At 48.4% G+C, this 25,591-nt stretch overlaps 35 non-coding genes across 35 annotated transcripts; all 35 read left to right on the plus strand.

Moving 5' to 3' along the window:
- Positions 1 to 283: 283 nt before the first annotated feature.
- On the plus strand, positions 284 to 357 carry Trnan-guu (transfer RNA asparagine (anticodon GUU)). Its single transcript has one exon. It is a non-coding gene; the product is annotated as a tRNA-Asn (tRNA).
- A 999-nt stretch (positions 358 to 1,356) lies between these two features.
- On the plus strand, positions 1,357 to 1,428 carry Trnat-cgu (transfer RNA threonine (anticodon CGU)). The gene has a single exon. It is a non-coding gene; the product is annotated as a tRNA-Thr (tRNA).
- Positions 1,429 to 1,760: 332 nt separating this feature from the next.
- Positions 1,761 to 1,834, plus strand: Trnan-guu (transfer RNA asparagine (anticodon GUU)). Its single transcript has one exon. It is a non-coding gene; the product is annotated as a tRNA-Asn (tRNA).
- A 999-nt stretch (positions 1,835 to 2,833) lies between these two features.
- On the plus strand, positions 2,834 to 2,905 carry Trnat-cgu (transfer RNA threonine (anticodon CGU)). Its single transcript has one exon. It is a non-coding gene; the product is annotated as a tRNA-Thr (tRNA).
- Positions 2,906 to 3,237: 332 nt separating this feature from the next.
- Positions 3,238 to 3,311, plus strand: Trnan-guu (transfer RNA asparagine (anticodon GUU)). Its single transcript has one exon. It is a non-coding gene; the product is annotated as a tRNA-Asn (tRNA).
- Positions 3,312 to 4,310: 999 nt separating this feature from the next.
- Positions 4,311 to 4,382, plus strand: Trnat-cgu (transfer RNA threonine (anticodon CGU)). Its single transcript has one exon. It is a non-coding gene; the product is annotated as a tRNA-Thr (tRNA).
- A 332-nt stretch (positions 4,383 to 4,714) lies between these two features.
- Positions 4,715 to 4,788, plus strand: Trnan-guu (transfer RNA asparagine (anticodon GUU)). Its single transcript has one exon. It is a non-coding gene; the product is annotated as a tRNA-Asn (tRNA).
- Positions 4,789 to 5,787: 999 nt separating this feature from the next.
- On the plus strand, positions 5,788 to 5,859 carry Trnat-cgu (transfer RNA threonine (anticodon CGU)). Its single transcript has one exon. It is a non-coding gene; the product is annotated as a tRNA-Thr (tRNA).
- Positions 5,860 to 6,191: 332 nt separating this feature from the next.
- On the plus strand, positions 6,192 to 6,265 carry Trnan-guu (transfer RNA asparagine (anticodon GUU)). The gene has a single exon. It is a non-coding gene; the product is annotated as a tRNA-Asn (tRNA).
- Positions 6,266 to 7,264: 999 nt separating this feature from the next.
- Positions 7,265 to 7,336, plus strand: Trnat-cgu (transfer RNA threonine (anticodon CGU)). The gene has a single exon. It is a non-coding gene; the product is annotated as a tRNA-Thr (tRNA).
- Positions 7,337 to 7,668: 332 nt separating this feature from the next.
- On the plus strand, positions 7,669 to 7,742 carry Trnan-guu (transfer RNA asparagine (anticodon GUU)). Its single transcript has one exon. It is a non-coding gene; the product is annotated as a tRNA-Asn (tRNA).
- Positions 7,743 to 8,741: 999 nt separating this feature from the next.
- Positions 8,742 to 8,813, plus strand: Trnat-cgu (transfer RNA threonine (anticodon CGU)). The gene has a single exon. It is a non-coding gene; the product is annotated as a tRNA-Thr (tRNA).
- Positions 8,814 to 9,145: 332 nt separating this feature from the next.
- Trnan-guu (transfer RNA asparagine (anticodon GUU)) lies at positions 9,146 to 9,219 on the plus strand. Its single transcript has one exon. It is a non-coding gene; the product is annotated as a tRNA-Asn (tRNA).
- A 999-nt stretch (positions 9,220 to 10,218) lies between these two features.
- On the plus strand, positions 10,219 to 10,290 carry Trnat-cgu (transfer RNA threonine (anticodon CGU)). Its single transcript has one exon. It is a non-coding gene; the product is annotated as a tRNA-Thr (tRNA).
- Positions 10,291 to 10,622: 332 nt separating this feature from the next.
- Positions 10,623 to 10,696, plus strand: Trnan-guu (transfer RNA asparagine (anticodon GUU)). Its single transcript has one exon. It is a non-coding gene; the product is annotated as a tRNA-Asn (tRNA).
- A 999-nt stretch (positions 10,697 to 11,695) lies between these two features.
- Trnat-cgu (transfer RNA threonine (anticodon CGU)) lies at positions 11,696 to 11,767 on the plus strand. The gene has a single exon. It is a non-coding gene; the product is annotated as a tRNA-Thr (tRNA).
- Positions 11,768 to 12,099: 332 nt separating this feature from the next.
- Positions 12,100 to 12,173, plus strand: Trnan-guu (transfer RNA asparagine (anticodon GUU)). The gene has a single exon. It is a non-coding gene; the product is annotated as a tRNA-Asn (tRNA).
- Positions 12,174 to 13,172: 999 nt separating this feature from the next.
- Trnat-cgu (transfer RNA threonine (anticodon CGU)) lies at positions 13,173 to 13,244 on the plus strand. Its single transcript has one exon. It is a non-coding gene; the product is annotated as a tRNA-Thr (tRNA).
- A 332-nt stretch (positions 13,245 to 13,576) lies between these two features.
- Positions 13,577 to 13,650, plus strand: Trnan-guu (transfer RNA asparagine (anticodon GUU)). Its single transcript has one exon. It is a non-coding gene; the product is annotated as a tRNA-Asn (tRNA).
- A 999-nt stretch (positions 13,651 to 14,649) lies between these two features.
- On the plus strand, positions 14,650 to 14,721 carry Trnat-cgu (transfer RNA threonine (anticodon CGU)). Its single transcript has one exon. It is a non-coding gene; the product is annotated as a tRNA-Thr (tRNA).
- Positions 14,722 to 15,053: 332 nt separating this feature from the next.
- Positions 15,054 to 15,127, plus strand: Trnan-guu (transfer RNA asparagine (anticodon GUU)). The gene has a single exon. It is a non-coding gene; the product is annotated as a tRNA-Asn (tRNA).
- A 999-nt stretch (positions 15,128 to 16,126) lies between these two features.
- Trnat-cgu (transfer RNA threonine (anticodon CGU)) lies at positions 16,127 to 16,198 on the plus strand. The gene has a single exon. It is a non-coding gene; the product is annotated as a tRNA-Thr (tRNA).
- A 331-nt stretch (positions 16,199 to 16,529) lies between these two features.
- Positions 16,530 to 16,603, plus strand: Trnan-guu (transfer RNA asparagine (anticodon GUU)). The gene has a single exon. It is a non-coding gene; the product is annotated as a tRNA-Asn (tRNA).
- A 998-nt stretch (positions 16,604 to 17,601) lies between these two features.
- Trnat-cgu (transfer RNA threonine (anticodon CGU)) lies at positions 17,602 to 17,673 on the plus strand. The gene has a single exon. It is a non-coding gene; the product is annotated as a tRNA-Thr (tRNA).
- A 331-nt stretch (positions 17,674 to 18,004) lies between these two features.
- On the plus strand, positions 18,005 to 18,078 carry Trnan-guu (transfer RNA asparagine (anticodon GUU)). The gene has a single exon. It is a non-coding gene; the product is annotated as a tRNA-Asn (tRNA).
- A 998-nt stretch (positions 18,079 to 19,076) lies between these two features.
- Positions 19,077 to 19,148, plus strand: Trnat-cgu (transfer RNA threonine (anticodon CGU)). The gene has a single exon. It is a non-coding gene; the product is annotated as a tRNA-Thr (tRNA).
- Positions 19,149 to 19,480: 332 nt separating this feature from the next.
- Positions 19,481 to 19,554, plus strand: Trnan-guu (transfer RNA asparagine (anticodon GUU)). Its single transcript has one exon. It is a non-coding gene; the product is annotated as a tRNA-Asn (tRNA).
- A 999-nt stretch (positions 19,555 to 20,553) lies between these two features.
- Trnat-cgu (transfer RNA threonine (anticodon CGU)) lies at positions 20,554 to 20,625 on the plus strand. Its single transcript has one exon. It is a non-coding gene; the product is annotated as a tRNA-Thr (tRNA).
- A 331-nt stretch (positions 20,626 to 20,956) lies between these two features.
- Trnan-guu (transfer RNA asparagine (anticodon GUU)) lies at positions 20,957 to 21,030 on the plus strand. Its single transcript has one exon. It is a non-coding gene; the product is annotated as a tRNA-Asn (tRNA).
- A 999-nt stretch (positions 21,031 to 22,029) lies between these two features.
- On the plus strand, positions 22,030 to 22,101 carry Trnat-cgu (transfer RNA threonine (anticodon CGU)). The gene has a single exon. It is a non-coding gene; the product is annotated as a tRNA-Thr (tRNA).
- Positions 22,102 to 22,432: 331 nt separating this feature from the next.
- Trnan-guu (transfer RNA asparagine (anticodon GUU)) lies at positions 22,433 to 22,506 on the plus strand. The gene has a single exon. It is a non-coding gene; the product is annotated as a tRNA-Asn (tRNA).
- A 999-nt stretch (positions 22,507 to 23,505) lies between these two features.
- Trnat-cgu (transfer RNA threonine (anticodon CGU)) lies at positions 23,506 to 23,577 on the plus strand. Its single transcript has one exon. It is a non-coding gene; the product is annotated as a tRNA-Thr (tRNA).
- A 332-nt stretch (positions 23,578 to 23,909) lies between these two features.
- Positions 23,910 to 23,983, plus strand: Trnan-guu (transfer RNA asparagine (anticodon GUU)). Its single transcript has one exon. It is a non-coding gene; the product is annotated as a tRNA-Asn (tRNA).
- A 999-nt stretch (positions 23,984 to 24,982) lies between these two features.
- On the plus strand, positions 24,983 to 25,054 carry Trnat-cgu (transfer RNA threonine (anticodon CGU)). The gene has a single exon. It is a non-coding gene; the product is annotated as a tRNA-Thr (tRNA).
- Positions 25,055 to 25,385: 331 nt separating this feature from the next.
- Positions 25,386 to 25,459, plus strand: Trnan-guu (transfer RNA asparagine (anticodon GUU)). The gene has a single exon. It is a non-coding gene; the product is annotated as a tRNA-Asn (tRNA).
- The last annotated feature ends 132 nt before the right edge of the window (positions 25,460 to 25,591 follow it).

The following is a 25,591-nucleotide window of genomic DNA, read 5'->3' on the forward strand; positions in this document are numbered from 1 at the left end:
CTAACACATGGCAGTACACTGAAAGTAACGGATGTTCTACAACCTATGACAAGTATTCTACTGGCCTAGGAGGTTTTCTGAATGCATTGGTAGAACAGTGGATTGTATGCATTTTGTAATATAATGTCATGCTTGGCGATGTCATTCGTTTATGAGCCTCGCTACAGTGTACATACACGTTATCCATGTGAAGAGGCATAAGCAGATGCTTGCACTCTGCGTGATTCCCGCTGAAGATGTACGAATTTGGTTATTATACAGAGCAAAGTGAGCAAAAGTCACGGCCTCCGTGGCGCAATTGGCTAGCGCGTTCGGCTGTTAACCGAAAGGTTGGTGGTTCGAGCCCACCCGGGGGCGAAATCGTTTTAACCGTCACCCAGGTGAGGACATACGTCAACTTTGTTAGAGATACACAGCTAGTGTGGCAATTTGGCTGCGAAGGAGTGATGCCACAGATGCTTATACACATTCAGCCAGGTGACACTGTAGGTAAAAACATGGCCCTACACAGACGTTCTACTGTTTTCCGTTTTATTCGCCATGTGTGACACTGCAGTAGAGCGACGCCCACTACAAAAGACGTATTATTTACATTCCATTTCAGCGTACACGTCGCGTGTGCCATATGACAGGGCCTGTCTCTCGATGTCGATTTGTATTTTGTGTCTCTTAAGTGTCGGTCTGCAGTAGGCCGCTGTTGGCCGAGCGACGTGCAGTCGCCTTACATGAAGCCCCATGGGCAACGTCATTGCCACGGTGGACAACAGCAAACTGTAGCCAGAGAGAGGAGCCGAAAGGCGCATTTCTCAGTCGAGCCACGCTATCCCACAAGCTGTGCACTAGGTCAAGATCTTGCAGTCCGCAAACTTTTGGTGGCCAGACGGTCGTCGTCGATCGTAAGGGCGAAACAGTCGAGAGATTTGGAAAACGGCAATGTGGACACCCCCGGCAGCGGCTGTGCGCCAAGTCCGTTATGTGGTCGAGGGCTGCAAGATTCAGTATGATAAAGTGAGAATTCGGGTATAGCTTACAAATGCAAAGCCGCCTCCTTCTTAGCTAAGGGTAGAGCACTGGTCTCGTAAACCAGGGGTCGTGAGTTCGTACCTCACAGAAAGCATCCATTTTTTTAACCTTCCTGCAACGAGCGGAGCTACCTCGAGCAGCATCTAACACATGGCAGTACACTGAATGTAACGGATGTTCTACAACCTATGACAAGTATTCTACTGGCCTAGGATTTTTTCTGAATGCATTGTCAGAACAGTGGATTGTATGTATTTTGTAGTATAATGAGGGCTGCATGATTCAGTATGATGAAGTGAGAATTCGGGGATAGCTCGCAAATACAAAGCTGCCGCCTTCTTAGCTCAGTGGTAGAGCACTGGTCTCGTAAACCAGGGGTCGTGAGTTCGAACCTCACAGAAGGCATCCATTTTTTTAACCTTCCTGCATCGAGCGGAGCTACCTCGAGCAGCATCTAACACATGGCAGTACACTGAAAGTAACGGATGTTCTACAACCTATGACAAGTATTCTACTGGCCTAGGAGGTTTTCTGAATGCATTGGTAGAACAGTGGATTGTATGCATTTTGTAGTATAATGTCATGCTTGGCGATGTCATTCGTTTAAGAGCCTCGCTACAGTGTACATACACGTTATCCATGTGAAGAGGCATAAGCAGATGCTAGCACTCTGCGTGATTCCTGCTGAAGATGTACGAATTTGGTTATTATACAGAGCAAAGTGAGCAAAAGTCACGGCCTCCGTGGCGCAATTGGCTAGCGCGTTCGGCTGTTAACCGAAAGGTTGGTGGTTCGAGCCCACCCGGGGGCGAAATCGTTTTAACCGTCACCCAGGTGAGGACATACGTCAACTTTGTTAGAGATACACAGCTAGTGTGGCAATTTGGCTGCGAAGGAGTGATGCCACAGATGCTTATACACATTCAGCCAGGTGACACTGTAGGTAAAAACATGGCCCTACACAGACGTTCTACTGTTTTCCGTTTTATTCGCCATGTGTGACACTGCAGTAGAGCGACGCCCACTACAAAAGACGTATTATTTACATTCAATTTCAGCGTACACGTCGCGAGTGCCATATGACAGGGCCTGTCTCTCGATGTCGATTTGTATTTTGTGTCTCTTAAGTGTCGGTCTGCAGTAGGCCGCTGTTGGCCGAGCGACGTGCAGTCGCCTTACATGAAGCCCCATGGGCAACGTCATTGCCACGGTGGACAACAGCAAACTGTAGCCAGAGAGAGGAGCCGAAAGGCGCATTTCTCAGTCGAGCCACGCTATCCCACAAGCTGTGCACTAGGTCAAGATCTTGCAGTCCGCAAACTTTTGGTGGCCAGACGGTCGTCGTCGATCGTAAGGGCGAAACAGTCGAGAGATTTGGAAAACGGCAATGTGGACACCCCCAGCAGCGGCTGTGCGCCAAGTCCGTTATGTGGTCGAGGGCTGCAAGATTCAGTATGATGAAGTGAGAATTCGGGTATAGCTTACAAATGCAAAGCCGCCTCCTTCTTAGCTAAGGGTAGAGCACTGGTCTCGTAAACCAGGGGTCGTGAGTTCGTATCTCACAGAAAGCATCCATTTTTTTAACCTTCCTGCAACGAGCGGAGCTACCTCGAGCAGCATCTAACACATGGCAGTACACTGAATGTAACGGATGTTCTACAACCTATGACAAGTATTCTACTGGCCTAGGATTTTTTCTGAATGCATTGTCAGAACAGTGGATTGTATGTATTTTGTAGTATAATGAGGGCTGCATGATTCAGTATGATGAAGTGAGAATTCGGGGATAGCTCGCAAATACAAAGCTGCCGCCTTCTTAGCTCAGTGGTAGAGCACTGGTCTCGTAAACCAGGGGTCGTGAGTTCGAATCTCACAGAAGGCATCCATTTTTTTAACCTTCCTGCATCGAGCGGAGCTACGTCGAGCAGCATCTAACACATGGCAGTACACTGAAAGTAACGGATGTTCTACAACCTATGACAAGTATTCTACTGGCCTAGGAGGTTTTCTGAATGCATTGGTAGAACAGTGGATTGTATGCATTTTGTAGTATAATGTCATGCTTGGCGATGTCATTCGTTTATGAGCCTCGCTACAGTGTACATACACGTTATCCATGTGAAGAGGCATAAGCAGATGCTTGCACTCTGCGTGATTCCCGCTGAAGATGTACGAATTTGGTTATTATACAGAGCAAAGTGAGCAAAAGTCACGGCCTCCGTGGCGCAATTGGCTAGCGCGTTCGGCTGTTAACCGAAAGGTTGGTGGTTCGAGCCCACCCGGGGGCGAAATCGTTTTAACCGTCACCCAGGTGAGGACATACGTCAACTTTGTTAGAGATACACAGCTAGTGTGGCAATTTGGCTGCGAAGGAGTGATGCCACAGATGCTTATACACATTCAGCCAGGTGACACTGTAGGTAAAAACATGGCCCTACACAGACGTTCTACTGTTTTCCGTTTTATTCGCCATGTGTGACACTGCAGTAGAGCGACGCCCACTACAAAAGACGTATTATTTACATTCCATTTCAGCGTACACGTCGCGTGTGCCATATGACAGGGCCTGTCTCTCGATGTCGATTTGTATTTTGTGTCTCTTAAGTGTCGGTCTGCAGTAGGCCGCTGTTGGCCGAGCGACGTGCAGTCGCCTTACATGAAGCCCCATGGGCAACGTCATTGCCACGGTGGACAACAGCAAACTGTAGCCAGAGAGAGGAGCCGAAAGGCGCATTTCTCAGTCGAGCCACGCTATCCCACAAGCTGTGCACTAGGTCAAGATCTTGCAGTCCGCAAACTTTTGGTGGCCAGACGGTCGTCGTCGATCGTAAGGGCGAAACAGTCGAGAGATTTGGAAAACGGCAATGTGGACACCCCCGGCAGCGGCTGTGCGCCAAGTCCGTTATGTGGTCGAGGGCTGCAAGATTCAGTATGATAAAGTGAGAATTCGGGTATAGCTTACAAATGCAAAGCCGCCTCCTTCTTAGCTAAGGGTAGAGCACTGGTCTCGTAAACCAGGGGTCGTGAGTTCGTACCTCACAGAAAGCATCCATTTTTTTAACCTTCCTGCAACGAGCGGAGCTACCTCGAGCAGCATCTAACACATGGCAGTACACTGAATGTAACGGATGTTCTACAACCTATGACAAGTATTCTACTGGCCTAGGATTTTTTCTGAATGCATTGTCAGAACAGTGGATTGTATGTATTTTGTAGTATAATGAGGGCTGCATGATTCAGTATGATGAAGTGAGAATTCGGGGATAGCTCGCAAATACAAAGCTGCCGCCTTCTTAGCTCAGTGGTAGAGCACTGGTCTCGTAAACCAGGGGTCGTGAGTTCGAACCTCACAGAAGGCATCCATTTTTTTAACCTTCCTGCATCGAGCGGAGCTACCTCGAGCAGCATCTAACACATGGCAGTACACTGAAAGTAACGGATGTTCTACAACCTATGACAAGTATTCTACTGGCCTAGGAGGTTTTCTGAATGCATTGGTAGAACAGTGGATTGTATGCATTTTGTAGTATAATGTCATGCTTGGCGATGTCATTCGTTTAAGAGCCTCGCTACAGTGTACATACACGTTATCCATGTGAAGAGGCATAAGCAGATGCTAGCACTCTGCGTGATTCCTGCTGAAGATGTACGAATTTGGTTATTATACAGAGCAAAGTGAGCAAAAGTCACGGCCTCCGTGGCGCAATTGGCTAGCGCGTTCGGCTGTTAACCGAAAGGTTGGTGGTTCGAGCCCACCCGGGGGCGAAATCGTTTTAACCGTCACCCAGGTGAGGACATACGTCAACTTTGTTAGAGATACACAGCTAGTGTGGCAATTTGGCTGCGAAGGAGTGATGCCACAGATGCTTATACACATTCAGCCAGGTGACACTGTAGGTAAAAACATGGCCCTACACAGACGTTCTACTGTTTTCCGTTTTATTCGCCATGTGTGACACTGCAGTAGAGCGACGCCCACTACAAAAGACGTATTATTTACATTCCATTTCAGCGTACACGTCGCGAGTGCCATATGACAGGGCCTGTCTCTCGATGTCGATTTGTATTTTGTGTCTCTTAAGTGTCGGTCTGCAGTAGGCCGCTGTTGGCCGAGCGACGTGCAGTCGCCTTACATGAAGCCCCATGGGCAACGTCATTGCCACGGTGGACAACAGCAAACTGTAGCCAGAGAGAGGAGCCGAAAGGCGCATTTCTCAGTCGAGCCACGCTATCCCACAAGCTGTGCACTAGGTCAAGATCTTGCAGTCCGCAAACTTTTGGTGGCCAGACGGTCGTCGTCGATCGTAAGGGCGAAACAGTCGAGAGATTTGGAAAACGGCAATGTGGACACCCCCAGCAGCGGCTGTGCGCCAAGTCCGTTATGTGGTCGAGGGCTGCAAGATTCAGTACGATGAAGTGAGAATTCGGGTATAGCTTACAAATGCAAAGCTGCCTCCTTCTTAGCTAAGGGTAGAGCACTGGTCTCGTAAACCTGGGGTCGTGAGTTCGTACCTCACAGAAAGCATCCATTTTTTTAACCTTCCTGCAACGAGCGGAGCTACCTCGAGCAGCATCTAACACATGGCAGTACACTGAATGTAACGGATGTTCTACAACCTATGACAAGTATTCTACTGGCCTAGGATTTTTTCTGAATGCATTGTCAGAACAGTGGATTGTATGTATTTTGTAGTATAATGAGGGCTGCATGATTCAGTATGATGAAGTGAGAATTCGGGGATAGCTCGCAAATACAAAGCTGCCGCCTTCTTAGCTCAGTGGTAGAGCACTGGTCTCGTGAACCAGGGGTCGTGAGTTCGAACCTCACAGAAGGCATCCATTTTTTTAACCTTCCTGCATCGAGCGGAGCTACCTCGAGCAGCATCTAACACATGGCAGTACACTGAAAGTAACGGATGTTCTACAACCTATGACAAGTATTCTACTGGCCTAGGAGGTTTTCTGAATGCATTGGTAGAACAGTGGATTGTATGCATTTTGTAATATAATGTCATGGTTGGCGATGTCATTCGTTTATGAGCCTCGCTACAGTGTACATACACGTTATCCATGTGAAGAGGCATAAGCAGATGCTAGCACTCTGCGTGATTTCTGCTGAAGATGTACGAATTTGGTTATTATACAGAGCAAAGTGAGCAAAAGTCACGGCCTCCGTGGCGCAATTGGCTAGCGCGTTCGGCTGTTAACCGAAAGGTAGGTGGTTCGAGCCCACCCGGGGGCGAAATCGTTTTAACCGTCACCCAGGTGAGGAAATACGTCAACTTTGATAGGGATACACAGCTAGTGTGGCAATTTGGCTGCGAAGGAGTGATGCCACAGATGCTTATACACATTCAGCCAGGTGACACTGTAGGTAAAAACATGGCCCTACACAGACGTTCTACTGTTTTCCGTTTTATTCGCCATGTGTGACACTGCAGTAGAGCGACGCCCACTACAAAAGACGTATTATTTACATTCCATTTCAGCGTACACGTCGCGAGTGCCATATGACAGGGCCTGTCTCTCGATGTCGATTTGTATTTTGTGTCTCTTAAGTGTCGGTCTGCAGTAGGCCGCTGTTGGCCGAGCGACGTGCAGTCGCCTTACATGAAGCCCCATGGGCAACGTCATTGCCACGGTGGACAACAGCAAACTGTAGCCAGAGAGAGGAGCCGAAAGGCGCATTTCTCAGTCGAGCCACGCTATCCCACAAGCTGTGCACTAGGTCAAGATCTTGCAGTCCGCAAACTTTTGGTGGCCAGACGGTCGTCGTCGATCGTAAGGGCGAAACAGTCGAGAGATTTGGAAAACGGCAATGTGGACACCCCCAGCAGCGGCTGTGCGCCAAGTCCGTTATGTGGTCGAGGGCTGCAAGATTCAGTACGATGAAGTGAGAATTCGGGTATAGCTTACAAATGCAAAGCTGCCTCCTTCTTAGCTAAGGGTAGAGCACTGGTCTTGTAAACCTGGGGTCGAGAGTTCGTACCTCACAGAAAGCATCCATTTTTTTAACCTTCCTGCAACGAGCGGAGCTACCTCGAGCAGCATCTAACACATGGCAGTACACTGAATGTAACGGATGTTCTACAACCTATGACAAGTATTCTACTGGCCTAGGATTTTTTCTGAATGCATTGTCAGAACAGTGGATTGTATGTATTTTGTAGTATAATGAGGGCTGCATGATTCAGTATGATGAAGTGAGAATTCGGGGATAGCTCGCAAATACAAAGCTGCCGCCTTCTTAGCTCAGTGGTAGAGCACTGGTCTCGTGAACCAGGGGTCGTGAGTTCGAACCTCACAGAAGGCATCCATTTTTTTAACCTTCCTGCATCGAGCGGAGCTACCTCGAGCAGCATCTAACACATGGCAGTACACTGAAAGTAACGGATGTTCTACAACCTATGACAAGTATTCTACTGGCCTAGGAGGTTTTCTGAATGCATTGGTAGAACAGTGGATTGTATGCATTTTGTAGTATAATGTCATGCTTGGCGATGTCATTCGTTTATGAGCCTCGCTACAGTGTACATACACGTTATCCATGTGAAGAGGCATAAGCAGATGCTAGCACTCTGCGTGATTCCTGCTGAAGATGTACGAATTTGGTTATTATACAGAGCAAAGTGAGCAAAAGTCACGGCCTCCGTGGCGCAATTGGCTAGCGCGTTCGGCTGTTAACCGAAAGGTTGGTGGTTCGAGCCCACCCGGGGGCGAAATCGTTTTAACCGTCACCCAGGTGAGGACATACGTCAACTTTGTTAGAGATACACAGCTAGTGTGGCAATTTGGCTGCGAAGGAGTGATGCCACAGATGCTTATACACATTCAGCCAGGTGACACTGTAGGTAAAAACATGGCCCTACACAGACGTTCTACTGTTTTCCGTTTTATTCGCCATGTGTGACACTGCAGTAGAGCGACGCCCACTACAAAAGACGTATTATTTACATTCCATTTCAGCGTACACGTCGCGTGTGCCATATGACAGGGCCTGTCTCTCGATGTCGATTTGTATTTTGTGTCTCTTAAGTGTCGGTCTGCAGTAGGCCGCTGTTGGCCGAGCGACGTGCAGTCGCCTTACATGAAGCCCCATGGGCAACGTCATTGCCACGGTGGACAACAGCAAACTGTAGCCAGAGAGAGGAGCCGAAAGGCGCATTTCTCAGTCGAGCCACGCTATCCCACAAGCTGTGCACTAGGTCAAGATCTTGCAGTCCGCAAACTTTTGGTGGCCAGACGGTCGTCGTCGATCGTAAGGGCGAAACAGTCGAGAGATTTGGAAAACGGCAATGTGGACACCCCCAGCAGCGGCTGTGCGCCAAGTCCGTTATGTGGTCGAGGGCTGCAAGATTCAGTATGATAAAGTGAGAATTCGGGTATAGCTTACAAATGCAAAGCCGCCTCCTTCTTAGCTAAGGGTAGAGCACTGGTCTCGTAAACCAGGGGTCGTGAGTTCGTACCTCACAGAAAGCATCCATTTTTTTAACCTTCCTGCAACGAGCGGAGCTACCTCGAGCAGCATCTAACACATGGCAGTACACTGAATGTAACGGATGTTCTACAACCTATGACAAGTATTCTACTGGCCTAGGATTTTTTCTGAATGCATTGTCAGAACAGTGGATTGTATGTATTTTGTAGTATAATGAGGGCTGCATGATTCAGTATGATGAAGTGAGAATTCGGGGATAGCTCGCAAATACAAAGCTGCCGCCTTCTTAGTTCAGTGGTAGAGCACTGGTCTCGTAAACCAGGGGTCGTGAGTTCGAACCTCACAGAAGGCATCCATTTTTTTAACCTTCCTGCATCGAGCGGAGCTACCTCGAGCAGCATCTAACACATGGCAGTACACTGAAAGTAACGGATGTTCTACAACCTATGACAAGTATTCTACTGGCCTAGGAGGTTTTCTGAATGCATTGGTAGAACAGTGGATTGTATGCATTTTGTAGTATAATGTCATGCTTGGCGATGTCATTCGTTTATGAGCCTCGCTACAGTGTACATACACGTTATCCATGTGAAGAGGCATAAGCAGATGCTAGCACTCTGCGTGATTCCTGCTGAAGATGTACGAATTTGGTTATTATACAGAGCAAAGTGAGCAAAAGTCACGGCCTCCGTGGCGCAATTGGCTAGCGCGTTCGGCTGTTAACCGAAAGGTTGGTGGTTCGAGCCCACCCGGGGGCGAAATCGTTTTAACCGTCACCCAGGTGAGGACATACGTCAACTTTGTTAGAGATACACAGCTAGTGTGGCAATTTGGCTGCGAAGGAGTGATGCCACAGATGCTTATACACATTCAGCCAGGTGACACTGTAGGTAAAAACATGGCCCTACACAGACGTTCTACTGTTTTCCGTTTTATTCGCCATGTGTGACACTGCAGTAGAGCGACGCCCACTACAAAAGACGTATTATTTACATTCCATTTCAGCGTACACGTCGCGAGTGCCATATGACAGGGCCTGTCTCTCGATGTCGATTTGTATTTTGTGTCTCTTAAGTGTCGGTCTGCAGTAGGCCGCTGTTGGCCGAGCGACGTGCAGTCGCCTTACATGAAGCCCCATGGGCAACGTCATTGCCACGGTGGACAACAGCAAACTGTAGCCAGAGAGAGGAGCCGAAAGGCGCATTTCTCAGTCGAGCCACGCTATCCCACAAGCTGTGCACTAGGTCAAGATCTTGCAGTCCGCAAACTTTTGGTGGCCAGACGGTCGTCGTCGATCGTAAGGGCGAAACAGTCGAGAGATTTGGAAAACGGCAATGTGGACACCCCCAGCAGCGGCTGTGCGCCAAGTCCGTTATGTGGTCGAGGGCTGCAAGATTCAGTACGATGAAGTGAGAATTCGGGTATAGCTTACAAATGCAAAGCTGCCTCCTTCTTAGCTAAGGGTAGAGCACTGGTCTCGTAAACCTGGGGTCGTGAGTTCGTACCTCACAGAAAGCATCCATTTTTTTAACCTTCCTGCAACGAGCGGAGCTACCTCGAGCAGCATCTAACACATGGCAGTACACTGAATGTAACGGATGTTCTACAACCTATGACAAGTATTCTACTGGCCTAGGATTTTTTCTGAATGCATTGTCAGAACAGTGGATTGTATGTATTTTGTAGTATAATGAGGGCTGCATGATTCAGTATGATGAAGTGAGAATTCGGGGATAGCTCGCAAATACAAAGCTGCCGCCTTCTTAGCTCAGTGGTAGAGCACTGGTCTCGTAAACCAGGGGTCGTGAGTTCGAACCTCACAGAAGGCATCCATTTTTTTAACCTTCCTGCATCGAGCGGAGCTACCTCGAGCAGCATCTAACACATGGCAGTACACTGAAAGTAACGGATGTTCTACAACCTATGACAAGTATTCTACTGGCCTAGGAGGTTTTCTGAATGCATTGGTAGAACAGTGGATTGTATGCATTTTGTAATATAATGTCATGGTTGGCGATGTCATTCGTTTATGAGCCTCGCTACAGTGTACATACACGTTATCCATGTGAAGAGGCATAAGCAGATGCTAGCACTCTGCGTGATTTCTGCTGAAGATGTACGAATTTGGTTATTATACAGAGCAAAGTGAGCAAAAGTCACAGCCTCCGTGGCGCAATTGGCTAGCGCGTTCGGCTGTTAACCGAAAGGTAGGTGGTTCGAGCCCACCCGGGGGCGAAATCGTTTTAACCGTCACCCAGGTGAGGAAATACGTCAACTTTGATAGGGATACACAGCTAGTGTGGCAATTTGGCTGCGAAGGAGTGATGCCACAGATGCTTATACACATTCAGCCAGGTGACACTGTAGGTAAAAACATGGCCCTACACAGACGTTCTACTGTTTTCCGTTTTATTCGCCATGTGTGACACTGCAGTAGAGCGACGCCCACTACAAAAGACGTATTATTTACATTCCATTTCAGCGTACACGTCGCGAGTGCCATATGACAGGGCCTGTCTCTCGATGTCGATTTGTATTTTGTGTCTCTTAAGTGTCGGTCTGCAGTAGGCCGCTGTTGGCCGAGCGACGTGCAGTCGCCTTACATGAAGCCCCATGGGCAACGTCATTGCCACGGTGGACAACAGCAAACTGTAGCCAGAGAGAGGAGCCGAAAGGCGCATTTCTCAGTCGAGCCACGCTATCCCACAAGCTGTGCACTAGGTCAAGATCTTGCAGTCCGCAAACTTTTGGTGGCCAGACGGTCGTCGTCGATCGTAAGGGCGAAACAGTCGAGAGATTTGGAAAACGGCAATGTGGACACCCCCAGCAGCGGCTGTGCGCCAAGTCCGTTATGTGGTCGAGGGCTGCAAGATTCAGTACGATGAAGTGAGAATTCGGGTATAGCTTACAAATGCAAAGCTGCCTCCTTCTTAGATAAGGGTAGAGCACTGGTCTTGTAAACCTGGGGTCGAGAGTTCGTACCTCACAGAAAGCATCCATTTTTTTAACCTTCCTGCAACGAGCGGAGCTACCTCGAGCAGCATCTAACACATGGCAGTACACTGAATGTAACGGATGTTCTACAACCTATGACAAGTATTCTACTGGCCTAGGATTTTTTCTGAATGCATTGTCAGAACAGTGGATTGTATGTATTTTGTAGTATAATGAGGGCTGCATGATTCAGTATGATGAAGTGAGAATTCGGGGATAGCTCGCAAATACAAAGCTGCCGCCTTCTTAGCTCAGTGGTAGAGCACTGGTCTCGTGAACCAGGGGTCGTGAGTTCGAACCTCACAGAAGGCATCCATTTTTTTAACCTTCCTGCATCGAGCGGAGCTACCTCGAGCAGCATCTAACACATGGCAGTACACTGAAAGTAACGGATGTTCTACAACCTATGACAAGTATTCTACTGGCCTAGGAGGTTTTCTGAATGCATTGGTAGAACAGTGGATTGTATGCATTTTGTAATATAATGTCATGGTTGGCGATGTCATTCGTTTATGAGCCTCGCTACAGTGTACATACACGTTATCCATGTGAAGAGGCATAAGCAGATGCTAGCACTCTGCGTGATTTCTGCTGAAGATGTACGAATTTGGTTATTATACAGAGCAAAGTGAGCAAAAGTCACGGCCTCCGTGGCGCAATTGGCTAGCGCGTTCGGCTGTTAACCGAAAGGTTGGTGGTTCGAGCCCACCCGGGGGCGAAATCGTTTTAACCGTCACCCAGGTGAGGAAATACGTCAACTTTGATAGGGATACACAGGTAGTGTGGCAATTTGGCTGCGAAGGAGTGATGCCACAGATGCTTATACACATTCAGCCAGGTGACACTGTAGGTAAAAACATGGCCCTACACAGACGTTCTACTGTTTTCCGTTTTATTCGCCATGTGTGACACTGCAGTAGAGCGACGCCCACTACAAAAGACGTATTATTTACATTCCATTTCAGCGTACACGTCGCGAGTGCCATATGACAGGGCCTGTCTCTCGATGTCGATTTGTATTTTGTGTCTCTTAAGTGTCGGTCTGCAGTAGGCCGCTGTTGGCCGAGCGACGTGCAGTCGCCTTACATGAAGCCCCATGGGCAACGTCATTGCCACGGTGGACAACAGCAAACTGTAGCCAGAGAGAGGAGCCGAAAGGCGCATTTCTCAGTCGAGCCACGCTATCCCACAAGCTGTGCACTAGGTCAAGATCTTGCAGTCCGCAAACTTTTGGTGGCCAGACGGTCGTCGTCGATCGTAAGGGCGAAACAGTCGAGAGATTTGGAAAACGGCAATGTGGACACCCCCAGCAGCGGCTGTGCGCCAAGTCCGTTATGTGGTCGAGGGCTGCAAGATTCAGTACGATGAAGTGAGAATTCGGGTATAGCTTACAAATGCAAAGCTGCCTCCTTCTTAGCTAAGGGTAGAGCACTGGTCTTGTAAACCTGGGGTCGAGAGTTCGTACCTCACAGAAAGCATCCATTTTTTTAACCTTCCTGCAACGAGCGGAGCTACCTCGAGCAGCATCTAACACATGGCAGTACACTGAATGTAACGGATGTTCTACAACCTATGACAAGTATTCTACTGGCCTAGGATTTTTTCTGAATGCATTGTCAGAACAGTGGATTGTATGTATTTTGTAGTATAATGAGGGCTGCATGATTCAGTATGATGAAGTGAGAATTCGGGGATAGCTCGCAAATACAAAGCTGCCGCCTTCTTAGCTCAGTGGTAGAGCACTGGTCTCGTGAACCAGGGGTCGTGAGTTCGAACCTCACAGAAGGCATCCATTTTTTTAACCTTCCTGCATCGAGCGGAGCTACCTCGAGCAGCATCTAACACATGGCAGTACACTGAAAGTAACGGATGTTCTACAACCTATGACAAGTATTCTACTGGCCTAGGAGGTTTTCTGAATGCATTGGTAGAACAGTGGATTGTATGCATTTTGTAGTATAATGTCATGCTTGGCGATGTCATTCGTTTATGAGCCTCGCTACAGTGTACATACACGTTATCCATGTGAAGAGGCATAAGCAGATGCTAGCACTCTGCGTGATTCCTGCTGAAGATGTACGAATTTGGTTATTATACAGAGCAAAGTGAGCAAAAGTCACGGCCTCCGTGGCGCAATTGGCTAGCGCGTTCGGCTGTTAACCGAAAGGTTGGTGGTTCGAGCCCACCCGGGGGCGTAATCGTTTTAACCGTCACCCAGGTGAGGACATACGTCAACTTTGTTAGAGATACACAGCTAGTGTGGCAATTTGGCTGCGAAGGAGTGATGCCACAGATGCTTATACACATTCAGCCAGGTGACACTGTAGGTAAAAACATGGCCCTACACAGACGTTCTACTGTTTTCCGTTTTATTCGCCATGTGTGACACTGCAGTAGAGCGACGCCCACTACAAAAGACGTATTATTTACATTCCATTTCAGCGTACACGTCGCGAGTGCCATATGACAGGGCCTGTCTCTCGATGTCGATTTGTATTTTGTGTCTCTTAAGTGTCGGTCTGCAGTAGGCCGCTGTTGGCCGAGCGACGTGCAGTCGCCTTACATGAAGCCCCATGGGCAACGTCATTGCCACGGTGGACAACAGCAAACTGTAGCCAGAGAGAGGAGCCGAAAGGCGCATTTCTCAGTCGAGCCACGCTATCCCACAAGCTGTGCACTAGGTCAAGATCTTGCAGTCCGCAAACTTTTGGTGGCCAGACGGTCGTCGTCGATCGTAAGGGCGAAACAGTCGAGAGATTTGGAAAACGGCAATGTGGACACCCCCAGCAGCGGCTGTGCGCCAAGTCCGTTATGTGGTCGAGGGCTGCAAGATTCAGTACGATGAAGTGAGAATTCGGGTATAGCTTACAAATGCAAAGCTGCCTCCTTCTTAGCTAAGGGTAGAGCACTGGTCTTGTAAACCTGGGGTCGAGAGTTCGTACCTCACAGAAAGCATCCATTTTTTTAACCTTCCTGCAACGAGCGGAGCTACCTCGAGCAGCATCTAACACATGGCAGTACACTGAATGTAACGGATGTTCTACAACCTATGACAAGTATTCTACTGGCCTAGGATTTTTTCTGAATGCATTGTCAGAACAGTGGATTGTATGTATTTTGTAGTATAATGAGGGCTGCATGATTCAGTATGATGAAGTGAGAATTCGGGGATAGCTCGCAAATACAAAGCTGCCGCCTTCTTAGCTCAGTGGTAGAGCACTGGTCTCGTGAACCAGGGGTCGTGAGTTCGAACCTCACAGAAGGCATCCATTTTTTTAACCTTCCTGCATCGAGCGGAGCTACCTCGAGCAGCATCTAACACATGGCAGTACACTGAAAGTAACGGATGTTCTACAACCTATGACAAGTATTCTACTGGCCTAGGAGGTTTTCTGAATGCATTGGTAGAACAGTGGATTGTATGCATTTTGTAGTATAATGTCATGCTTGGCGATGTCATTCGTTTATGAGCCTCGCTACAGTGTACATACACGTTATCCATGTGAAGAGGCATAAGCAGATGCTAGCACTCTGCGTGTTTCCTGCTGAAGATGTACGAATTTGGTTATTATACAGAGCAAAGTGAGCAAAAGTCACGGCCTCCGTGGCGCAATTGGCTAGCGCGTTCGGCTGTTAACCGAAAGGTTGGTGGTTCGAGCCCACCCGGGGGCGTAATCGTTTTAACCGTCACCCAGGTGAGGACATACGTCAACTTTGTTAGAGATACACAGCTAGTGTGGCAATTTGGCTGCGAAGGAGTGATGCCACAGATGCTTATACACATTCAGCCAGGTGACACTGTAGGTAAAAACATGGCCCTACACAGACGTTCTACTGTTTTCCGTTTTATTCGCCATGTGTGACACTGCAGTAGAGCGACGCCCACTACAAAAGACGTATTATTTACATTCCATTTCAGCGTACACGTCGCGAGTGCCATATGACAGGGCCTGTCTCTCGATGTCGATTTGTATTTTGTGTCTCTTAAGTGTCGGTCTGCAGTAGGCCGCTGTTGGCCGAGCAACGTGCAGTCGCCTTACATGAAGCCCCATGGGCAACGTCATTGCCACGGTGGACAACAGCAAACTGTAGCCAGAGAGAGGAGCCGAAAGGCGCATTTCTCAGTCGAGCCACGCTATCCCACAAGCTGTGCACTAGGTCAAGATCTTGCAGTCCGCAAACTTTTGGTGGCCAGACGGTCGTCGTCGATCGTAAGGGCGAAACAGTCGAGAGATTTGGAAAACGGCAATGTGGACACCCCCAGCAGCGGCTGTGCGCCAAGTCCGTTATGTGGTCGAGGGCTGCAAGATTCAGTATGATGAAGTGAGAATTCGGGTATAGCTTACAAATGCAAAGCTGCCTCCTTCTTAGCTAAGGGTAGAGCACTGGTCTCGTAAACCTGGGGTCGTGAGTTCGTACCTCACAGAAAGCATCCATTTTTTTAACCTTCCTGCAACGAGCGGAGCTACCTCGAGCAGCATCTAACACATGGCAGTACACTGAATGTAACGGATGTTCTACAACCTATGACAACTATTCTACTGGCCTAGGATTTTTTCTGAATGCATTGTCAGAACAGTGGATTGTATGTATTTTGTAGTATAATGAGGGCTGCATGAGTCAGTATGATGAAGTGAGAATTCGGGGATAGCTCGCAAATACAAAGCTGCCGCCTTCTTAGCTCAGTGGTAGAGCACTGGTCTCGTAAACCAGGGGTCGTGAGTTCGAACCTCACAGAAGGCATCCATTTTTTAACCTTCCTGCATCGAGCGGAGCTACCTCGAGCAGCATCTAACACATGGCAGTACACTGAAAGTAACGGATGTTCTACAACCTATGACAAGTATTCTACTGGCCTAGGAGGTTTTCTGAATGCATTGGTAGAACAGTGGATTGTATGCATTTTGTAGTATAATGTCATGCTTGGCGATGTCATAAGTTTATGAGCCTCGCTACAGTGTACATACACGTTATCCATGTGAAGAGGCATAAGCAGATGCTAGCACTCTGCGTGATTCCTGCTGAAGATGTACGAATTTGGTTATTATACAGAGCAAAGTGAGCAAAAGTCACGGCCTCCGTGGCGCAATTGGCTAGCGCGTTCGGCTGTTAACCGAAAGGTTCGTGGTTCGAGCCCACCCGGGGGGAAATCGTTTTAACCGTCACCCAGGTGAGGACATACGTCAACTTTGTTACAGATACACAGCTAGTGTGGCAACTTGGCTGCGAAGGAGTGATGCCACAGATGCTTATACACATTCAGCCAGGTGACACTGTAGGTAAAAACATGGCCCTACACAGACGTTCTACTGCTTTCCGTTTTATTCGCCATGTGTGACACTGCAGTAGAGCGACGCCCACTACAAAAGACGTATTATTTACATTCCATTTCAGCGTACACGTCGCGAGTGCCATATGACAGGGCCTGTCTCTCGATGTCGATTTGTATTTTGTGTCTCTTAAGTGTCGGTCTGCAGTAGGCCGCTGTTGGCCGAGCGACGTGCAGTCGCCTTACATGAAGCCCCATGGGCAACGTCATTGCCACGGTGGACAACAGCAAACTGTAGCCAGAGAGAGGAGCCGAAAGGCGCATTTCTCAGTCGAGCCACGCTATCCCACAAGCTGTGCACTAGGTCAAGATCTTGCAGTCCGCAAACTTTTGGTGGCCAGACGGTCGTCGTCGATCGTAAGGGCGAAACAGTCGAGAGATTTGGAAAACGGCAATGTGGACACCCCCAGCAGCGGCTGTGCGCCAAGTCCGTTATGTGGTCGAGGGCTGCAAGATTCAGTATGATAAAGTGAGAATTCGGGTATAGCTTACAAATGCAAAGCTGCCTCCTTCTTAGCTAAGGGTAGAGCACTGGTCTCGTAAACCTGGGGTCGTGAGTTCGTACCTCACAGAAAGCATCCATTTTTTTAACCTTCCTGCAACGAGCGGAGCTACCTCGAGCAGCATCTAACACATGGCAGTACACTGAATGTAACGGATGTTCTACAACCTATGACAACTATTCTACTGGCCTAGGATTTTTTCTGAATGCATTGTCAGAACAGTGGATTGTATGTATTTTGTAGTATAATGAGGGCTGCATGAGTCAGTATGATGAAGTGAGAATTCGGGGATAGCTCGCAAATACAAAGCTGCCGCCTTCTTAGCTCAGTGGTAGAGCACTGGTCTCGTAAACCAGGGGTCGTGAGTTCGAACCTCACAGAAGGCATCCATTTTTTAACCTTCCTGCATCGAGCGGAGCTACCTCGAGCAGCATCTAACACATGGCAGTACACTGAAAGTAACGGATGTTCTACAACCTATGACAAGTATTCTACTGGCCTAGGAGGTTTTCTGAATGCATTGGTAGAACAGTGGATTGTATGCATTTTGTAGTATAATGTCATGCTTGGCGATGTCATAAGTTTATGAGCCTCGCTACAGTGTACATACACGTTATCCATGTGAAGAGGCATAAGCAGATGTTAGCACTCTGCGTGATTCCTGCTGAAGATGTACGAATTTGGTTATTATACAGAGCAAAGTGAGCAAAAGTTACGGCCTCCGTGGCGCAATTGGCTAGCGCGTTCGGCTGTTAACCGAAAGGTTCGTGGTTCGAGCCCACCCGGGGGGAAATCGTTTTAACCGTCACCCAGGTGAGGACATACGTCAACTTTGTTACAGATACACAGCTAGTGTGGCAACTTGGCTGCGAAGGAGTGATGCCACAGATGCTTATACACATTCAGCCAGGTGACACTGTAGGTAAAAACATGGCCCTACACAGACGTTCTACTGCTTTCCGTTTTATTCGCCATGTGTGACACTGCAGTAGAGCGACGCCCACTACAAAAGACGTATTATTTACATTCCATTTCAGCGTACACGTCGCGAGTGCCATATGACAGGGCCTGTCTCTCGATGTCGATTTGTATTTTGTGTCTCTTAAGTGTCGGTCTGCAGTAGGCCGCTGTTGGCCGAGCGACGTGCAGTCGCCTTACATGAAGCCCCATGGGCAACGTCATTGCCACGGTGGACAACAGCAAACTGTAGCCAGAGAGAGGAGCCGAAAGGCGCATTTCTCAGTCGAGCCACGCTATCCCACAAGCTGTGCACTAGGTCAAGATCTTGCAGTCCGCAAACTTTTGGTGGCCAGACGGTCGTCGTCGATCGTAAGGGCGAAACAGTCGAGAGATTTGGAAAACGGCAATGTGGACACCCCCAGCAGCGGCTGTGCGCCAAGTCCGTTATGTGGTCGAGGGCTGCAAGATTCAGTATGATGAAGTGGGAATTCGGGTATAGCTTACAAATGCAAAGCTGCCTCCTTCTTAGCTAAGGGTAGAGCACTGGTCTCGTAAACCTGGGGTCGTGAGTTCGTACCTCACAGAAAGCATCCATTTTTTTAACCTTCCTGCAACGAGCGGAGCTACCTCGAGCAGCATCTAACACATGGCAGTACACTGAATGTAACGGATCTTCTACAACCTATGACAAGTATTCTACTGGCCTAGGATTTTTTCTGAATGCATTGTCAGAACAGTGGATTGTATGTATTTTGTAGTATAATGAGGGCTGCATGATTCAGTATGATGAAGTGAGAATTCGGGGATAGCTCGCAAATACAAAGCTGCCGCCTTCTTAGCTCAGTGGTAGAGCACTGGTCTCGTAAACCAGGGGTCGTGAGTTCGAACCTCACAGAAGGCATCCATTTTTTTAACCTTCCTGCATCGAGCGGAGCTACCTCGAGCAGCATCTAACACATGGCAGTACACTGAAAGTAACGGATGTTCTACAACCTATGACAAGCATTCTACTGGCCTAGGAGGTTTTCTGAATGCATTGGTAGAACAGTGGATTGTATGCATTTTGTAGTATAATGTCATGCTTGGCGATGTCATTCGTTTATGAGCCTCGCTACAGTGTACATACACGTTATCCATGTGAAGAGGCATAAGCCGATGCTAGCACTCTGCGTGATTCCTGCTGAAGATGTACGAATTTGGTTATTATACAGAGCAAAGTGAGCAAAAGTCACGGCCTCCGTGGCGCAATTGGCTAGCGCGTTCGGCTGTTAACCGAAAGGTTCGTGGTTCGAGCCCACCCGGGGGCGAAATCGTTTTAACCGTCACCCAGGTGAGGACATACGTCAACTTTGTTGGAGATACACAGCTAGTGTGGCAATTTGGCTGCGAAGGAGTGATGCCACAGATGCTTATACACATTCAGCCAGGTGACACTATCGGTAAAAACATGGCCCTACACAGACGTTCTACTGTTTTCCGTTTTATTCGCCATGTGTGACACTGCAGTAGAGCGACGCCCACTACAAAAGACGTATTATTTACATTCCATTTCAGCGTACACGTCGCGAGTGCCATATGACAGGGCCTGTCTCTCGATGTCGATTTGTATTTTGTGTCTCTTAAGTGTCGGTCTGCAGTAGGCCGCTGTTGGCCGAGCGACGTGCAGTCGCCTTACATGAAGCCCCATGGGCAACGTCATTGCCACGGTGGACAACAGCAAACTGTAGCCAGAGAGAGGAGCCGAAAGGCGCATTTCTCAGTCGAGCCACGCTATCCCACAAGCTGTGCACTAGGTCAAGATCTTGCAGTCCGCAAACTTTTGGTGGCCAGACGGTCGTCGTCGATCGTAAGGGCGAAACAGTCGAGAGATTTGGAAAACGGCAATGTGGACACCCCCAGCAGCGGCTGTGCGCCAAGTCCGTTATGTGGTCGAGGGCTGCAAGATTCAGTATGATGAAGTGGGAATTCGGGGATAGCTTACAAATGCAAAGCCGCCTCCTTCTTAGCTAAGGGTAGAGCACTGGTCTCGTAAACCAGGGGTCGTGAGTTCGTACCTCACAGAAAGCATCCATTTTTTTAACCTTCCTGCAACGAGCGGAGCTACCTCGAGCAGCATCTAACACATGGCAGTACACTGAATGTAACGGATCTTCTACAACCTATGACAAGTATTCTACTGGCCTAGGATTTTTTCTGAATGCATTGTCAGAACAGTGGATTGTATGTATTTTGTAGTATAATGAGGGCTGCATGATTCAGTATGATGAAGTGAGAATTCGGGGATAGCTCGCAAATACAAAGCTGCCGCCTTCTTAGCTCAGTGGTAGAGCACTGGTCTCGTAAACCAGGGGTCGTGAGTTCGAACCTCACAGAAGGCATCCATTTTTTAACCTTCCTGCATCGAGCGGAGCTACCTCGAGCAGCATCTAACACATGGCAGTACACTGAAAGTAACGGATGTTCTACAACCTATGACAAGTATTCTACTGGCCTAGGAGGTTTTCTGAATGCATTGGTAGAACAGTGGATTGTATGCATTTTGTAGTATAATGTCATGCTTGGCGATGTCATTCGTTTATGAGCCTCGCTACAGTGTACATACACGTTATCCATGTGAAGAGGCATAAGCAGATGCTAGCACTCTGCGTGATTCCTGCTGAAGATGTACGAATTTGGTTATTATACAGAGCAAAGTGAGCAAAAGTCACGGCCTCCGTGGCGCAATTGGCTAGCGCGTTCGGCTGTTAACCGAAAGGTTGGTGGTTCGAGCCCACACGGGGGCGAAATCGTTTTAACCGTCACCCAGGTGAGGAAATACGTCAACTTTGATAGGGATACACAGCTAGTGTGGCAATTTGGCTGCGAAGGAGTGATGCCACAGATGCTTATACACATTCAGCCAGGTGACACTGTAGGTAAAAACATGGCCCTACACAGACGTTCTACTGTTTTCCGTTTTATTCGCCATGTGTGACACTGCAGTAGAGCGACGCCCACTACAAAAGACGTATTATTTACATTCCATTTCAGCGTACACGTCGCGAGTGCCATATGACAGGGCCTGTCTCTCGATGTCGATTTGTATTTTGTGTCTCTTAAGTGTCGGTCTGCAGTAGGCCGCTGTTGGCCGAGCGACGTGCAGTCGCCTTACATGAAGCCCCATGGGCAACGTCATTGCCACGGTGGACAACAGCAAACTGTAGCCAGAGAGAGGAGCCGAAAGGCGCATTTCTCAGTCGAGCCACGCTATCCCACAAGCTGTGCACTAGGTCAAGATCTTGCAGTCCGCAAACTTTTGGTGGCCAGACGGTCGTCGTCGATCGTAAGGGCGAAACAGTCGAGAGATTTGGAAAACGGCAATGTGGACACCCCCAGCAGCGGCTGTGCGCCAAGTCCGTTATGTGGTCGAGGGCTGCAAGATTCAGTATGATGAAGTGGGAATTCGGGGATAGCTTACAAATGCAAAGCCGCCTCCTTCTTAGCTAAGGGTAGAGCACTGGTCTCGTAAACCAGGGGTCGTGAGTTCGTACCTCACAGAAAGCATCCATTTTTTTAACCTTCCTGCAACGAGCGGAGCTACCTCGAGCAGCATCTAACACATGGCAGTACACTGAATGTAACGGATCTTCTACAACCTATGACAAGTATTCTACTGGCCTAGGATTTTTTCTGAATGCATTGTCAGAACAGTGGATTGTATGTATTTTGTAGTATAATGAGGGCTGCATGATTCAGTATGATGAAGTGAGAATTCGGGGATAGCTCGCAAATACAAAGCTGCCGCCTTCTTAGCTCAGTGGTAGAGCACTGGTCTCGTAAACCAGGGGTCGTGAGTTCGAACCTCACAGAAGGCATCCATTTTTTAACCTTCCTGCATCGAGCGGAGCTACCTCGAGCAGCATCTAACACATGGCAGTACACTGAAAGTAACGGATGTTCTACAACCTATGACAAGTATTCTACTGGCCTAGGAGGTTTTCTGAATGCATTGGTAGAACAGTGGATTGTATGCATTTTGTAGTATAATGTCATGCTTGGCGATGTCATTCGTTTATGAGCCTCGCTACAGTGTACATACACGTTATCCATGTGAAGAGGCATAAGCAGATGCTAGCACTCTGCGTGATTCCTGCTGAAGATGTACGAATTTGGTTATTATACAGAGCAAAGTGAACAAAAGTCACGGCCTCCGTGGCGCAATTGGCTAGCGCGTTCGGCTGTTAACCGAAAGGTTGGTGGTTCGAGCCCACCCGGGGGCGAAATCGTTTTAACCGTCACCCAGGTGAGGACATACGTCAACTTTGTTAGAGATACACAGCTAGTGTGGCAATTTGGCTGCGAAGGAGTGATGCCACAGATGCTTATACACATTCAGCCAGGTGACACTGTAGGTAAAAACATGGCCCTACACAGACGTTCTACTGTTTTCCGTTTTATTCGCCATGTGTGACACTGCAGTAGAGCGACGCCCACTACAAAAGACGTATTATTTACATTCCATTTCAGCGTACACGTCGCGAGTGCCATATGACAGGGCCTGTCTCTCGATGTCGATTTGTATTTTGTGTCTCTTAAGTGTCGGTCTGCAGTAGGCCGCTGTTGGCCGAGCGACATGCAGTCGCCTTACATGAAGCCCCATGGGCAACGTCATTGCCACGGTGGACAACAGCAAACTGTAGCCAGAGAGAGGAGCCGAAAGGCGCATTTCGCAGTCGAGCCACGCTATCCCACAAGCTGTGCACTAGGTCAAGATCTTGCAGTCCGCAAACTTTTGGTGGCCAGACGGTCGTCGTCGATCGTAAGGGCGAAACAGTCGAGAGATTTGGAAAACGGCAATGTGGACACCCCCAGCAGCGGCTGTGCGCCAAGTCCGTTATGTGGTCGAGGGCTGCAAGATTCAGTATGATGAAGTGAGAATTCGGGTATAGCTTACAAATGCAAAGCTGCCTCCTTCTTAGCTAAGGGTAGAGCACTGGTCTCGTAAACCTGGGGTCGTGAGTTCGTACCTCACAGAAAGCATCCATTTTTTTAACCTTCCTGCAACGAGCGGAGCTACCTCGAGCAGCATCTAACACATGGCAGTACACTGAATGTAACGGATCTTCTACAACCTATGACAAGTATTCTACTGGCCTAGGATTTTTTCTGAATGCATTGTCAGAACAGTGGATTGTATGTATTTTGTAGTATAATGAGGGCTGCATGATTCAGTATGATGAAGTGAGAATTCGGGGATAGCTCGCAAATACAAAGCTGCCGCCTTCTTAGCTCAGTGGTAGAGCACTGGTCTCGTAAACCAGGGGTCGTGAGTTCGAACCTCACAGAAGGCATCCATTTTTTTAACCTTCCTGCATCGAGCGGAGCTACCTCGAGCAGCATCTAACACATGGCAGTACACTGAAAGTAACGGATGTTCTACAACCTATGACAAGTATTCTACTGGCCTAGGAGGTTTTCTGAATGCATTGGTAGAACAGTGGATTGTATGCATTTTGTAGTATAATGTCATGCTTGGCGATGTCATTCGTTTATGAGCCTCGCTACAGTGTACATACACGTTATCCATGTGAAGAGGCATAAGCCGATGCTAGCACTCTGCGTGATTCCTGCTGAAGATGTACGAATTTGGTTATTGTACAGAGCAAAGTGAGCAAAAGTCACGGCCTCCGTGGCGCAATTGGCTAGCGCGTTCGGCTGTTAACCGAAAGGTTGGTGGTTCGAGCCCACCCGGGGGCGAAATCGTTTTAACCGTCACCCAGGTGAGGACATACGTCAACTTTGTTGGAGATACACAGCTAGTGTGGTAATTTGGCTGCGAAGGAGTGATGCCACAGATGCTTATACACATTCAGCCAGGTGACACTGTAGGTAAAAACATGGCCCTACACAGACGTTCTATTGTTTTCCGTTTTATTCGCCATGTGTGACACTGCAGTAGAGCGACGCCCACTACAAAAGACGTATTATTTACATTCCATTTCAGCGTACACGTCCCGAGTGCCATATGACAGGGCCTGTCTCTCGATGTCGATTTGTATTTTGTGTCTCTTAAGTGTCGGTCTGCAGTAGGCCGCTGTTGGCCGAGCGACGTGCAGTCGCCTTACATGAAGCCCCATGGGCAACGTCATTGCCACGGTGGACAACAGCAAACTGTAGCCAGAGAGAGGAGCTGAAAGGCGCATTTCTCAGTCGAGCCACGCTATCCCACAAGCTGTGCACTAGGTCAAGATCTTGCAGTCCGCAAACTTTTGGTGGCCAGACGGTCGTCGTCGATCGTAAGGGCGAAACAGTCGAGAGATTTGGAAAACGGCAATGTGGACACCCCCAGCAGCGGCTGTGCGCCAAGTCCGTTATGTGGTCGAGGGCTGCAAGATTCAGTATGATGAAGTGGGAATTCGGGGATAGCTTACAAATGCAAAGCCGCCTCCTTCTTAGCTAAGGGTAGAGCACTGGTCTCGTAAACCAGGGGTCGTGAGTTCGTACCTCACAGAAAGCATCCATTTTTTTAACCTTCCTGCAACGAGCGGAGCTACCTCGAGCAGCATCTAACACATGGCAGTACACTGAATGTAACGGATCTTCTACAACCTATGACAAGTATTCTACTGGCCTAGGATTTTTTCTGAATGCATTGTCAGAACAGTGGATTGTATGTATTTTGTAGTATAATGAGGGCTGCATGATTCAGTATGATGAAGTGAGAATTCGGGGATAGCTCGCAAATACAAAGCTGCCGCCTTCTTAGCTCAGTGGTAGAGCACTGGTCTCGTAAACCAGGGGTCGTGAGTTCGAACCTCACAGAAAGCATCCATTTTTTAACCTTCCTGCATCGAGCGGAGCTACCTCGAGCAGCATCTAACACATGGCAGTACACTGAAAGTAACGGATGTTCTACAACCTATGACAAGTATTCTAGTGGCCTAGGAGGTTTTCTGAATGCATTGGTAGAACAGTGGATTGTATGCATTTTGTAGTATAATGTCATGCTTGGCGATGTCATTCGTTTATGAGCCTCGCTACAGTGTACATACACGTTATCCATGTGAAGAGGCATAAGCAGATGCTAGCACTCTGCGTGATTCCTGCTGAAGATGTACGAATTTGGTTATTATACAGAGCAAAGTGAGCAAAAGTCACGGCCTCCGTGGCGCAATTGGCTAGCGCGTTCGGCTGTTAACCGAAAGGTTGGTGGTTCGAGCCCACCCGGGGGCGAAATCGTTTTAACCGTCACCCAGGTGAGGACATACGTCAACTTTGTTGGAGATACACAGCTAGTGTGGCAATTTGGCTGCGAAGGAGTGATGCCACAGATGCTTATACACATTCAGCCAGGTGACACTGTAG

Source organism: Schistocerca gregaria, chromosome 5, assembly GCF_023897955.1.
Source record: "Schistocerca gregaria isolate iqSchGreg1 chromosome 5, iqSchGreg1.2, whole genome shotgun sequence".
NCBI lineage: Eukaryota > Metazoa > Arthropoda > Insecta > Orthoptera > Acrididae > Schistocerca > Schistocerca gregaria.